We start from the raw sequence: 13,741 nt of genomic DNA on the forward strand, positions 1-13,741 counted from the left end.
CAATGTTCTAATGCATGGTTTGCCCTTATAAAGTGCCAGTGATAGGTTAATTAACGTCACATGTGAGGGCTGTGTATGGACATGGAAAACATACTGAGCTTATGTAACAGTTATATTTCTAACAACATTGTTAAGTTGTTTTTTACAAATCACTATAGAATACCAGATTAGCAACAAGTAACCGCCTAGCAATGAACTGGAATGTTGACATTTGTAACATTGTGGGAAAAACGAGGTATCACAGTTAAATACATTGTACTAGTAGGCTGTATAATTCAAATTTCCACTCAACTCTGGATACAATAATATCTTCATTAGTCCTAAAAATATATATATATATGCACAGATATCATTTACAATTCTAATCCTGCTAGACCAAAAGATGTATAAAGTGCATATGCATGATTTATGATGTGCAAATGTCGCTTTCAGTGCAATTATCTGTGCAGACATCGCATCAGTGCAAAACAAATCCGATCAGGAATACTGTTCCCCATCTATCTGTACAAAAACGCTAAAGTGCAAAATTGGAATGGTCAATATTCATGGCAGCTGATTGTGCAGATATCCTCCACCTGTGCAAAAAATCGCAAGGCTTCAAGTAATTAAAAAAGTTCATAAGGACACTGTAAAATATCGACGCATAATTCTTCAACACTAGATAAAACAATCTGAGTCTAATACTTGCTTACTATTTGTATCCGATGTTTTTTTTACAAGATGTTAAAAACAGCCTAAAACTCGTTCAACCCCAATGTTGTCAAACCACCCTTTAGAAGCCCAGGGGGGAATCTCATTATGTGCATACACTGTGATAGGAGTGAATTAAGTGTCTACTAAATAATCAACAAAGGACTGACCGGGATTAAAGACCCACACAGTCCATCTAGTTTCTAAAGTGCCCTTCAATAGTGAAAATCAATATTTCAAATATAAGTAGCAGCAAAATCAGTTATTTATATTGGGTCCCACCAATGTCTCTAACTCCCTCGTCCTCATGTGGTACCTCCCAGCCGGGTGGTTCCTGCTCATGAGGCTTATAGAAGGGAAACATTGTGTATTCTGTAGTTGTTGAAAAAAACTCTTATGGTAAACATGTGTAAAGATCCTCGGTCACATTGAGGCCCCCAGGAGTCTTTGTGTTAAGCAACAGGATATATTTTGTTTCAAGCTTTCTCAATTTGGCCTCTCTGTCCCCTCCTCTTCTACTGGCATTTACTGAATCAATCACCCAATATTTCAGGGTAGCATTATTGCTTTGGTGGTATTCCCTGAAATGACGAGCCACCGGATAAGTATTGTCGCCATTGGTGATTGCACGTAAATGCTGAAGGATACGCTTATGAACAGCATGTTTAGTGCTGCCCACGTATCTTAATAGGCAGGGACATTGCAGGATATATACCGCAAATTCAGTCTTGCAGGTTAATACCTGCGTGATGGGATGTTGGAAGTCAGTAAAACTATCCCTGTAGGTCTTAGTATTTTCTCCATGGAGGCAGGCCTTACAGGTTTTACACCGATAAAAGCCCTTATGCTGTTGCCACCAAGCAGACTTGACATAGGGTTCTGGATTGGTTTCCACCAGATGATCTCGTAAGGAGGGTGCCCTGCTATAAGTTAAAGACACTCTTTTAGGAAGGGTGGTACCTATAGTGGCATCATTGGTTACCAAGGACCAATGTTTGTTCATGATCCTATATATCTGCTGATGTTGCCTGCTGTATCCAGTGATTATCCGGAAGTTCGTACTATCCTTTTTCTTCCTACCTCCCGTTTCTACTATGGCAGTTGCCTGTTGATCAGTTTTCTTGGTCAATAGGTCCTCACTAGATAGTAGCATAGATTTCTCTTTGGCTTTATGGATCAACTGGCTTGAGTATCCTCTTTCCCGGAAACGAATGCTGCTTTCCTCCTGTGCCCTCTCTAGGTGAGCTGGGTTGCTGCACACTCACCGTAGTCGTAGCATCTCCCCATAGGGGATGCTAGATACCAAGTGTGCAGGATGTGCACTCGCAGCATGCAGTATGCTGTTGCCAGCAGTGGATTTTCGGAAAATTCTAGATTCTAGGTGCCCATCACATATGTACAATTCAGTATCCAAGAACGTAACAGTATCCTGACTGAGGGTAGCAGTGAATCTTAAATTTAATTCATTATCATTAATGTCATCATGAATTTTAGTGCTTCTTCTTTGCTCCCCCTCTAAATAACCAGCAAATTGTCAATTAAACGATACCAAGCAACTAAATTATTGCGGATATTGTGTTGGTATTCCTGGCCCAGGACCAGCTCCTCCCAAGCCCCCATGTGCAAACATGCGAAGCTAGGGGAGAAGCTGGCCCCCATTGCCACTCCCTGTAATTGGCAATAAAGTTGTTGGTTAAATAAAAACACATTATTATCGAGACAAAATTGCAACATATTCAGAAGCATCACATTATGATCATTGAATTCTGGATCCCTTCTTGATAAATAATGTTCGGCTGCTCTGATGCCGTCACTGTGTGTAATGCTTGTATACAGGGATGACACATCCAATGCTATAAACCAATCTCCTATGACCCATTCCACGTCTCTTATTTTTGTTATAAAATCCCCACTGTCTTGTATGTATGATCCTAACTTGTGCACATACCTCTGTAAAAAATAATCAATATAGACTGGGATGTGTTCAAGAAGGCTGCCTCTGGCAGAAATGATGGGCCTGCCCGGTGGGTGTAGAGGATCTTTATGCACTTTAGGGATGAAATATAGTATGGGCGTGATGGGATTATACATTTTCAAATATTTGAATTCCGCCTCGCTGATCAGCTTAGATGATTTCCACTTGGATAGTTTCCAATGGTATTCTGTTTTAATTGATGTCAGTACATGAGCCTGTATACGTTCATAGCAAGTTTGATCGTTTAGCTGAATATATGCTTCTTTGTCATACTCTGCCTTAGTCATCAGGACTACATTTCCGCCCTTGTCACTGCTCCTCACTATTATATCTTTATCCTTGATTAGTCTGGTAGTAAGGGCTGTGTACTGTTGTGATCGTCCATCATATTTTCTTTTTATTTTTCCTGTATTTTTTTGGAGTTCTTTTAAATCCCCAACCACATTCTCATGAAACATATCAATGTTATCTCGTGACAAAACAGGGTAAAAGATTGAGGGTGGCCTGAATTGGGTGTTCGATGATATTCTATTGCCCAATTGGTCAATCTCATTGAATTCATTTATTACCATGTTCGACTCCTCATAGCCTACCCCTTCAGTTTCCCAAAGTTCTGTGATAGTTCGTGTGCACTGAGATACAATAGTTGTGTCGCTGTTAGCAACAGTTAAGTGTGGTGGAGTATTTTTTGATTTTTCCTTTAGTGCATAGAATATTCGAAGTTTTAACTTCCTCACTGCTTTATAGACATCACATCGCGTTGCAGGATAGTTAAAATCACAGGGTACGGCAAATGTGAGTCCCAATTTTTAAAATTCTTCTTCCTTTATCGTTAATTCAAGTGGTGTTAAATTCACAATTGTGCGATTACTAGCTCCTTTTATTCCTGTGGGGTGACAGGTCCCTGTCCCCTTCCACCTCATTTTTCTTTTGATACCCTCTTCTTGGCCGCCCTGTACCTCTGGCGCCACCGGTAATTTGCCCGCTGTTTCCTTGTCCAGACTGTGTGCGGGGCCTCAGGGTTTTTAATCTCTCCTGGCATAAAAAAATGATCTCTTGGCCTGGGGAGGGTTTGGGGATTCCTTCCGCCTGTTCCTGCCTACGGCGGTCAGAATCCGATTCTGTATCTAGGTCAGAGCTAAGAGTGGAGTTAGAGGAGTCAGTTTGCACATTTTGCCCCTGTTTCTGCCGAACATTTTTCACTTTGGGTTGAGGTTTTACTGCGCCTCTGCGAAGGGCATCGTATTTGCGTGAGAACGTAAATATTTGTCCTAGTTCATAATCACTACGGTCCCTTTGAAATGTATATATTTTTCTTTCAACAATTTTTGCTTCCTCTTTCTTGAGGCGCTCATTCATCGCTTTGGCTAATTTCGCTCTTTCCTCTTCCTCCCCCAAAGTTTCCAGTTCTTCTTGGATGGCTGCTATTTCACCCAGCAGTTTAGCTCTATCAATATCTGCATATTTTATTAAAATTTGTACTTGTCGACGTGATGCCTCGAGGTTGCACTCCGCCCACTCCCTCATGAGGTCAGGGTTTGGGTCCTCGTAGGTGGGGGCTGTAAGAATTCGCAGTCCTCGTGGTATGCGGTTTACTTCAATATACCGCTGCAAGGATTTAGATTCTCACCACTTTGCTTGATCTTGGCGGGACTTTTTCTCTAGAGTTTTGAATAGGTCCCTAATTGCTGACGAGCTGCCACCACTAGCGTCATTGTTGGACCTCCCACAGATGTCAGCGGGGAGGGGGGTACTGTCGGAAACATTGTGGCTGCTAATGTTTCCCGGTCCCGAACATTGTCACCAGACATCCCTGCAATACTAGTGTAAATCCACCAGGCGTCTTCGATATCCCCGATAAATATCTGGTATCAAAAGTCTGCCAGTTCACTAAACTTCTCACCCACCGAGTTGTTTTCAAAGCTTACTTGGTCAGGCGTCTGCTGCACCGGTCCTTTGATCACCCGGTCCGCTACACGAGCGGCACTAGCTCTGACCAGTCTTTCCGCTCTTCGTAAGTCCTTCCGGTTGGTGGTGGTCAGGCGTCGTACTCCTTCCGGAGTCGCGAAATCCCAAGACCAAGTCCAAGGAGGCAATCCGATTGGGGCGTCGTCCGTCGCTGAGAAGGGTCCCGTGTATAAGCCGGTTCGGAAACAACACGGCTATATATCAAACGCTCCACCACTTCTCTCACGCTCTGGAGTCACACCAGCCAGGATACGAAGTACACGACACGGACCAGTTAAGTGCTTGGGTTATTTATTTTCTAGTGCAGGGAAGTCTCATGACGTTTCGGCTCACAGGAGCCTTTTTCACATGACAATGTTCTAATGCATGGTTTGCCCTTATAAAGTGCCAGTGATAGGTTAATTAACGTCACATGTGAGGGCTGTGTATGGACATAGAAAACATACTGAGCTTATGTAACAGTTATATTTCTAACAACATTGTTAAGTTGCTTTTTACAAATCACTGTAGAATACCAGATTAGCAACAAGTAACCGTCGAGCAATGAACTGGAATGTTGACATTTGTAACATCGTGGGAAAAACGAGGTATCACAGTTATATATAAAACTCAGTACTAGATTCTGAGGGGCTTATTTATGAGCTCTGCGTCACTTTTGTGACACTGGTGTGTCACTTTTTGTGATTCACCAGTGGCATAAAAAATTTGCCATGTTGCGCCATATTTACGAAGTGACGCATCTAGGTAGATGCGTCACTTCATAAACCCCTGCGCAACATTATACCTGCGCCAGGTATAATGTATGCAGGGTGGGTGTTCCCCCGCAAGAAAGGGTCGTAGGAGTGACGCAGCGAAATCTATGAGATTTCGCTGTGCCACTTCTAGGACGCCAATGCGTCAAAACCTGTCATGGCAGGCGTAAGGGTGACGCAGGGCATTTCACATGGGGCTTGCCCCATGTGAAAGGAACATTGCTGGAGTTGTGTCAGGCTTCCAACACAACTCCAGCAATGCGCCACTTTTTGCGCTGACAGATAAGTCAGTTATATTGACGTATCTGTCCTTCCTTGCAACATGATGCTTCATATCGTAAATATGACGCATCATTGGTGTCACAAGGAGGGCGCACTGAGAAGTGGCGCATCGCTGCTTTCACACAGCGATTCGCCACTTCTCGTAAATGAGGCCCCGAATGTTTTGTGTTTTTCCGTAAGGTGTTTGAAAATGTGTGTAGTGAAATGCATTATTTACTGTCAAATGTCAGGGAAAGATCTCTGAGCGAGGTCGGCCTCGCTTGTTGTGCATGATTGCATGGTGCAATGTAGCGCTGATCTAAACATTTTCCAGATGTTGATTGCGGTCCTCAGTCTGGCAGTGGCTCTAAGCAATGCGTGCCACAGTGACACATGTTGAAACATTAAAGTGACTGAAAATGTCATGGCTTAAAATGTCTTTCCTTCTTGATAGTCCTTACGAAGGCCTCTCAGCTAGTAATGTGACTCTAATAATAATGTATCACGTAAGAAAGGGATTTCTTTGTATGCATCCTTTTGCCCCAGCTCTTTTCCTTTGCTTTCATTCCTCAATAATGTACATTGAAGCCTTGTTAAGTGGTGTGAAGGTCACAGTGAACAGGCTTCAAGCTTGTATGATTTCCTGACTATGCCATCCCGCTGTCCTATCACTGACCCTCGAACATCTTCCACAATCTTTAAACGAAGGATTGAATACAGTTACTAAAGACGTGTCTCTTTTCTCAGAAACAGAACCGAATGCACAGTTGGTGTGAACTAATGTCCTCAGTTAACTCGCGCTTTTGGCTTCATAGTTCAGGCCTATTTTGGCGGGAAATTGTATCACTGACAGTGGTGACTGGGGTAAAAAGATATTTCTGGCAGCCAGCGAGAGGAGAAAGAAAACTGCTTGGCAAAGGCGAACAGCTCCTCGAGGGTCCTCAAAGGATGCGCGACATTGCTTTACTTGAGCCGGAGAAGTCTCTTAGCACCCAGGAGCTTGCACAAAAGCTGAGAGGAAGCTGTTCTTCTGGAATACATTTGTCAATTAAGGCATTTGAAAACCTCTGAAGTGGTGAAAATAAACACACTAGATGCATTTTATTTCTTGGCTACCTATGTTTCTAAAGAGAGACGATGAAAGAACTCTGTAATTTATGGCAAACTGCTCTCCATCAGCTGGACGAGAAAAGAAGAGGCCTTGATTCTTTCAGGCTCTGTGATAAAGGGATGTCAAGATCCAAAAGTTCCAGTCCAGTAACAAACTAAAAGTTACCTCATGCACAATCCAAAAATGCACTTCGTGTGGGAGGGAGGTGAGGTGAAAAGAAAGACCACACATGGGGGCCCTTCCTGCGCAAAAAACAATCACTAATGATGATTTGTTACTTCTATGTGTGATGCAAAATGCAGCACACATAGAAGTATCAAACCATCATTATTTAATGATTGTTTAGGTGCAGGAAGGGACACCTTCCTGAACATAAACCATCACTATGACATTTTCGTCTTTCTATGTGTGCTGCAGCAGCACATATAGAAAAAGCAAAAATGAGTAGAAATAAAAGTTTTTCTCCTCATTGCGCCATTCTAACGCCTGCTCTTGCATGGCGTTAGTTTTAGGCGCCACCACAGACTTACACCTCCTTGTAAATATGGTGCTGCATCAAAAGCAATGGGGGCTGCAGTGAAATGCCCACAGCAACAACCATTGTGCGCCTCTTTCACGATGCAATGTGATGCGTGTCACAAAAAAGTGACTTCACGCTGCTTTGTAAATATGAAGAAGGGGATATCGCCACCAGAATGACATTCTGGTGGCGATATCCCCTTGTAAATATGACTCATGACGTTGTAAAAGACTCTCTTTATCAGTGGCCTAGTAAATGTGATACTTCAAGCTCCTCACCCATGCACACAAGGCACTCCACAACACCAGACCAACATACCTCAATAGATGACTCACCTTCTACACCCCGAATCGCCAGCTCCGCCCCACCAACCTTGCCCTTGCCACGTCCCCCGCATCCGAAGAACGACCACCAGTGGCAGATCGTTCTCCTACGTCACTGCCAAATCCTGGAACACCCTCCCCACCCTCCTACAGCAGACCGAAGACCTTCTGACCTTCAGGAGGTTACTCAAGACCTGGCTGTTCGAGCAGTAGCAGGTCCCCTTCCCCCAGCGCCTTGAGTAGCGCGCTCTATAAAGACCTTGGTTGATTGATTGATACTTATTTTACATAATAAAATTCTATTCCACCAAATTGGAATTCATCTGGTGTAAGAAATACCAGCCGATTGCGACTTTTTGGGGAATAACTGGTGAGGTGAGGGCTAAAATCCACATGTTCTAGTAAGTAACAGTCATTTTTCCCCCAGTGAATTTAGTCAGGTTTGACCTGCTGAAATTCTTCACAAAACCCACAATTGTGACAAGAGCAGTAGCAGTGCTTGCTGTACATATTGCAATTAATCATGCTGCTCATAATGAGGGTATTTTATGTTTTAATATGCCCATATACAGAGGCTCATTCACTGCTGTGCTTCTTGTACAGCAACTACCCCCCCCCCCCTACCCTCAACAGATATTGATGTGTTACCAGTTTTCCCTTCTGGACAGATGCTGTACCTGCTTGCCTCTGGTCCAATCTTGGAGCCGCGGGTCAGCCACCTGGAATTTGTAAGAGCCAACCTGGGGAATTTGCATCACAATCTGTGTGGTGGTATGTCTAGCCAGATGGCATGAAAGACAAATAGGACACATGTTGTATGTTGACAGTTTCGAAATCCAAGATGAAGTGGAACTTGACATCAAGAAAAATGAGGCAGACGCACCCAAGCATGAAGGAAACACTGGTGTTTTATTATAATGTGAGAGCTGAAGAACAAGGGCAGTATCTGAAAAATACAACTAGAAAGGCTACTATGTTTTCTAATATGCGAAGAGTTGTGGATAGGTTGGGTATTTTAAGCCTTAGACATACTGTAAATTACCTGAAATTCACCAGCTGTGATGATTACGAAAAGCTGGGAGATAAGAGAGATGGAACTTCGTTAACTACTCAGCTGACAAAACCTTGTGCCATTGAAGGAACATGGAAAGGGGGAATATTGTTTACAGTGATGCTGGGGGTTATGCAGAAAGGATGCTGTATAAGCCCTTAAGCAGTAGATTGTTTGTGTTTCTTCTTGAAGTTTCATACAGTCCCTGCAAGCACACTTAGAATGTTTCCCTTAAATGCTGCTCTGAAAATCTACATTCCATGAAAAGTTTACGAAAATGTGATGCAATGGTGCACAGCATGCAAAGTTGCTGCACTGCGTTTTGTCAGAGGGAGAGAGAAATACAGCACCGTATTCTACTAAGACATGGTGCTGTATGTCTTTCCCCCAGCTCTGGCACACTTAAGGTGGTTATGTACCAATGCACACACCCTTGCAGCATAGTGCAAGGGTGTGTGCGTTCTGTGATCCTTAGGTTTTATACAGGAAGGCATGCCTTCCTGTAAATAATTATGGTTTAATACTTTTACCCACTAGTATTAGTGCTTTACAATGCAGCTGAAATGCACATGTTGAAAAGTATGAAGAAATGAACATATTTGTTCCGCCAAAACGACACCATCCTGTTCACTAATCGTCTGCCAAGTGTATTTGTTTTCCTTTGCTGTTTTAACATTGTGTTATATTTACAGCTTCATTTGTTCACAAAGTAAAGCTGTGTGCTCACATATACTTTCTTAAAGATGCAGGAAAAATAGTCCTTTGTCAAAAGTAAGCCTGGGCGGAGTTGGCTGAGTGCTGCTACACCGAACTCCGTGAAGTGACAAAAAACCTGCCAAGCTACACGAGTTCCGCGAGCGATGGAGTGGGTTTCATTACGCCTTTCGCACTGATTTTTTGTGCCAGATGTTTTTCCCGCACAGAAAAATCAGCACGAACGGCATCTCACATAGTGCAAGAGGGCGATGCTTCGTTCTGCCGCTCGAGTAGAAGTTCTACTCGAGCGGCAGCTTCCTCAAAGTGAATGGAAGATTTCTCAACGCAATCAGGAGCGAACATCAGCGACCGCCGCGTTGAAAAATCTCACTGGGGAGTGGTCTAGCATTGGATTTTCCTCGCTCGAGGTCACCAACTTACCCTTGGGAAGCAAGGAAAAAACTCCCCTACGCAGAGTGGAGTTTTTCGAAACATCGTCAGCTCCATGGGGTGCAGAGTGTGAAAAACTCAGCAAACTCCACAAACGGACCAGAGTTCACCGCCCACGCTTAGCCAAAAGTACCTACTTTATAATATTTTGCTGAGTATACCCTTTAGGTTGCCCACTTACAGCACAAATGTTTTCTGACATCTTTTCTCATACAGCTTGTATGTCAGCTTATTTTATCTACAAGACTGTTCAAAACCGAGGACTATGCTCCTGTTACTGCAACTCAAGATGTTGTTTTATTATGGAATTTTCCTTTTAGGACTGCTGGGAACAAAACACACAAAGGGCCTGATATAAGAGTTTGTGTATGGGTTACTCTGTCACAAAAGTGACAGATTGCTTGATCTCCTTATCAAAAGTGTCATAGAATTCTTAGAAGAAAGACAGCTGTGTTCACTTTGCCAATGCTGGTTGTATTTGATATAGAAAACCAACCCCAGGACTTCAAAGACAATAACAAATCGATTGTTTTGCTGAGCTGGAGTCGACCTTCCATGTAACTCTTTTTTCATTTACAAATCTTGACATTGCTACTAATCCATCTTCACATGAAGGATTTGAAGATGGGAGGGGTTGTGTTTGAGAGGGGATTAGTTTTCCAGAATAGCTGTTCCCCTGAGTCTCAAAGAAGTAGTGCTTTCAAAAAAAGTTTGAGTTTTAAATAGCATCAGGATCTCCCTGGGCAATTAAACAGTTATAGGACTGTGAAAGACTTTTGCAAAAAATACCACTTAACGGCGCGTTTGCAGCATGCCTCTTCAGTGAGAGATATCAAGTGGAGGACAATAGGTTAGGAGACCACATGGCAGATTCGAGTTTAAGATAGGACTATGGTTTAGTGTGCTGTATCAAGCCTCCCACAAAAGCCATTTTTATCTAATCACAAGCATATGTACAACAAAGGGTCTTTCAGATGCCCTTGGCTTTCGCGTTGGGCTGCAGGATACTTTCAAGCCTAAGCGCATCCGTAGAGACTGGAAGTTGAAGACACAACATGCACAAACAAGCTAAATGATAAATCTCCCAGATCACAACTTCTTGAAAATAACATTTTAGGGCAAAGTTCCTTTTGCGCCAAAAAAGGTGCGACGCGTTGGGAGCAAATTGAATCTGATCAGGGTGTTTGCAATCATGATTTGTGGCAAGTAAAGCCTGATTTACTAATCCTCTACCCCAGAGTTGTGTTACTTTTCGTTACTATCCACTGCAAATCAGAATTTGCTTTGCAAAGCTTCCCAAAATACAGAGTTGCGCTATGTGCTGATGACTTTGCATCAAGGGGGCGTTCCATGGGTGTCGCATGGGTTTTCCAAAGCTCACAAATCCCAAACTACAAATATTCATAGACAGAGATTTCAGCCAAATGTTCACACCTTCTCAAGGCAGGTGCAAAGAGGAGAAATGTTTTCATTTCACCTCATCTTTCCTTCTGTGCATGCATGCTGCATTGTACAGCACACACACAAAGCAGGAAAAGTGTTAAAGGATAGTTTTTGTTCTGGAAGGATTTATTCCTTAACCCCTTCGGCGCTCATGACGAGCTGAGCTCGTCATGAGTTGTGTCGCTCGCACGCTCATGACGAGTTCAGCTCGTCATGTAACGCGGCTTTTTGAAAAAAGCCGCGCAGCGCAATAATAGCCGCCGCACGCATGCGGTTAAAGAACACTCACAACCTTGCACTATGGCCCGCGGGTTTGTACTTTAGTGCATGGCAGCAAAATGTGTGTCAGTGCTGGGAGAGAGGAAAACAGCTCCATATTTTAGTAGGTGTGGCGCAGTTCTACACTCTCCGTATTACAGAACTCAGCACAGCAACTTTAGCTGCTGCATTGTGCTACATTACTTTTTAATCTAGGCTTTTTTGAAGGCAAATAGTGCCTACATCTCTTTTATGCAGTTGAGTCTAAAGGAAAATTCCCAATGTCCGTACAATCCTTCATTCTGAGGTCTGCAACCCAGAATCACGTGCAAATTGTAGCTCTTGTACTCCAGTCCAAAGAAAGGTAATACATGAATGTATATAAACAAAGTTTGATAGCTCCTCTTTCTTTAAATCTACTGCAGTTTTGTGGATGGAAAACTTTCCACATGAATTAGTAGGGTGCACTAAACAAGAGCCTTTTCCTTACATTCCAATAAATTTGACTGTTTACCCTTTTCTTTCCCTTCCTGGAAAACCACGGTGAAGATTTTGGGAACTTCTGTACACCTAACCATCTCTCTATGACCCCCTAGAAAGCAAGAAATTCAGTTATTGAATTGCTAAATATACGCAGCACGATGAAGAAGATTTTCTGTAGATTACAAAATATCTCCATTATGATAATGGCTCACACATTTTTTCCCAAATCTTTCCTAAGAGCGGAAACAAATTTGCACTGTAGATCTACCAGATGAGGATGTTTTAACACCCTGCTTCTTATTTTGTAGATTTTTCATTCATGTTCTGATTTTGACCCCTAAATCATTTCTAGTGGTCAAAACCTGGTGACTTTGTTCTGTAGATTGACATTGGTTGTTATTCACCTGAACTGTACTTAATATCAGAGACAGTTTTGAAAATAGTGATGCTAATATCTCTTCTTTCACGTTATCTGGAGACCTTTTACTGACCATGTAACTGTCACTGCCCCATTTACTGGAGTAATTATATAATTCCAGAAAATAGTTTTCAATTAGTTTATTTTGTACAGGACAGTAACATCTATCTAATCTGATGTGTGTGCATGTTGTTTTGAGCCAGGGAAACCCAGGTTTGGCGCTTCCTCAGAGGGAACCACTGTACTCCCTATTTGTACTTAGCCCACATTCCCAGGAATATAGGGTTGCTGAATAATTTAGTACTAGGTTTATTTGGCAAATATGTGGCTGCCAGGGCTTCTTTTCTTAAAGCAAATACTTCTGGGGATTTATTCGAATATAGAATGTTGGAGAAGACATGTTATCACATTTGGAAGAATATACAGATAAACTCCTAAGTGGCTCTCCTTTTCTTGAAAGTGTACCAGCAAAAATTAATAAAGGCCTACAGTAGAAGCATGATAAGCTGGAAAAAATAAGAAAAAATGGAGTTGTACACACTTATACTGAAAATAATTCCGGTTGGGCTTCAGGTCAAAAACCAACTTCCAATTTTAATTGAAGACCCTAAATACCAAGAGAACTTTAGCCTCGTGACCAACATGCGTTCTATTCATTGGATGATGTTAGGCATCAACACTGCACTAGAACACATTGATTAAAAAGTTGGTACAAGGGATTGATGATTTAACTGAGGAGAATATTGATAACGAGCGTCTGACCAACACCAAAGAGGCTTTGGAGACTCTGGAAAAGACAATCATAGAGTTCAACAATGTCACTCAAAACTGTTATTTAGGTAAATTAAACAAAAACATTAAAAAAGTAAGACAAACTCAAGACCTAGCCCAATTTAAATGACAACTTCTATAAACAAGTTGAGGGAGGACATTATGTCAATGGGAACAAGGGACACTTGATCATTGTAGCCTTTTGTGATACCGCAGCCTCTGAAGGCTCTGATTCAGAGCCTGGAACTAGTGCATCATTGGTTCTGCCAGGCCCTACTAACCAAGAGTCTAAAATCTGTTTAGGGAGGAGTTGGGGAGGAAGAGGTCAGAAAGGTGCCAGAGGACGAGGCAAAGGCAGGAGTTACTATCAACAGGAGTCCCACGGATAGAGGCAGACCAGGCGCAAATATTAAAATTGGTAACGAGTGCCACAACTATGGAACCGATCTGTAATATTTCAGAATATATTCTCTCAGCATCACAAATATTAGTCATTAGCTGGGGGATCTGTCCTTCTTGCTAACATCTAAACCTAACATTTTCGAAATCATAATCGAAATGAAGAGGTTTT

The sequence above is a fragment of the Lissotriton helveticus genome, chromosome 11 (assembly GCF_964261635.1).
Source record: "Lissotriton helveticus chromosome 11, aLisHel1.1, whole genome shotgun sequence".
In the NCBI taxonomy this organism is placed as follows: Eukaryota; Metazoa; Chordata; class Amphibia; order Caudata; family Salamandridae; genus Lissotriton; species Lissotriton helveticus.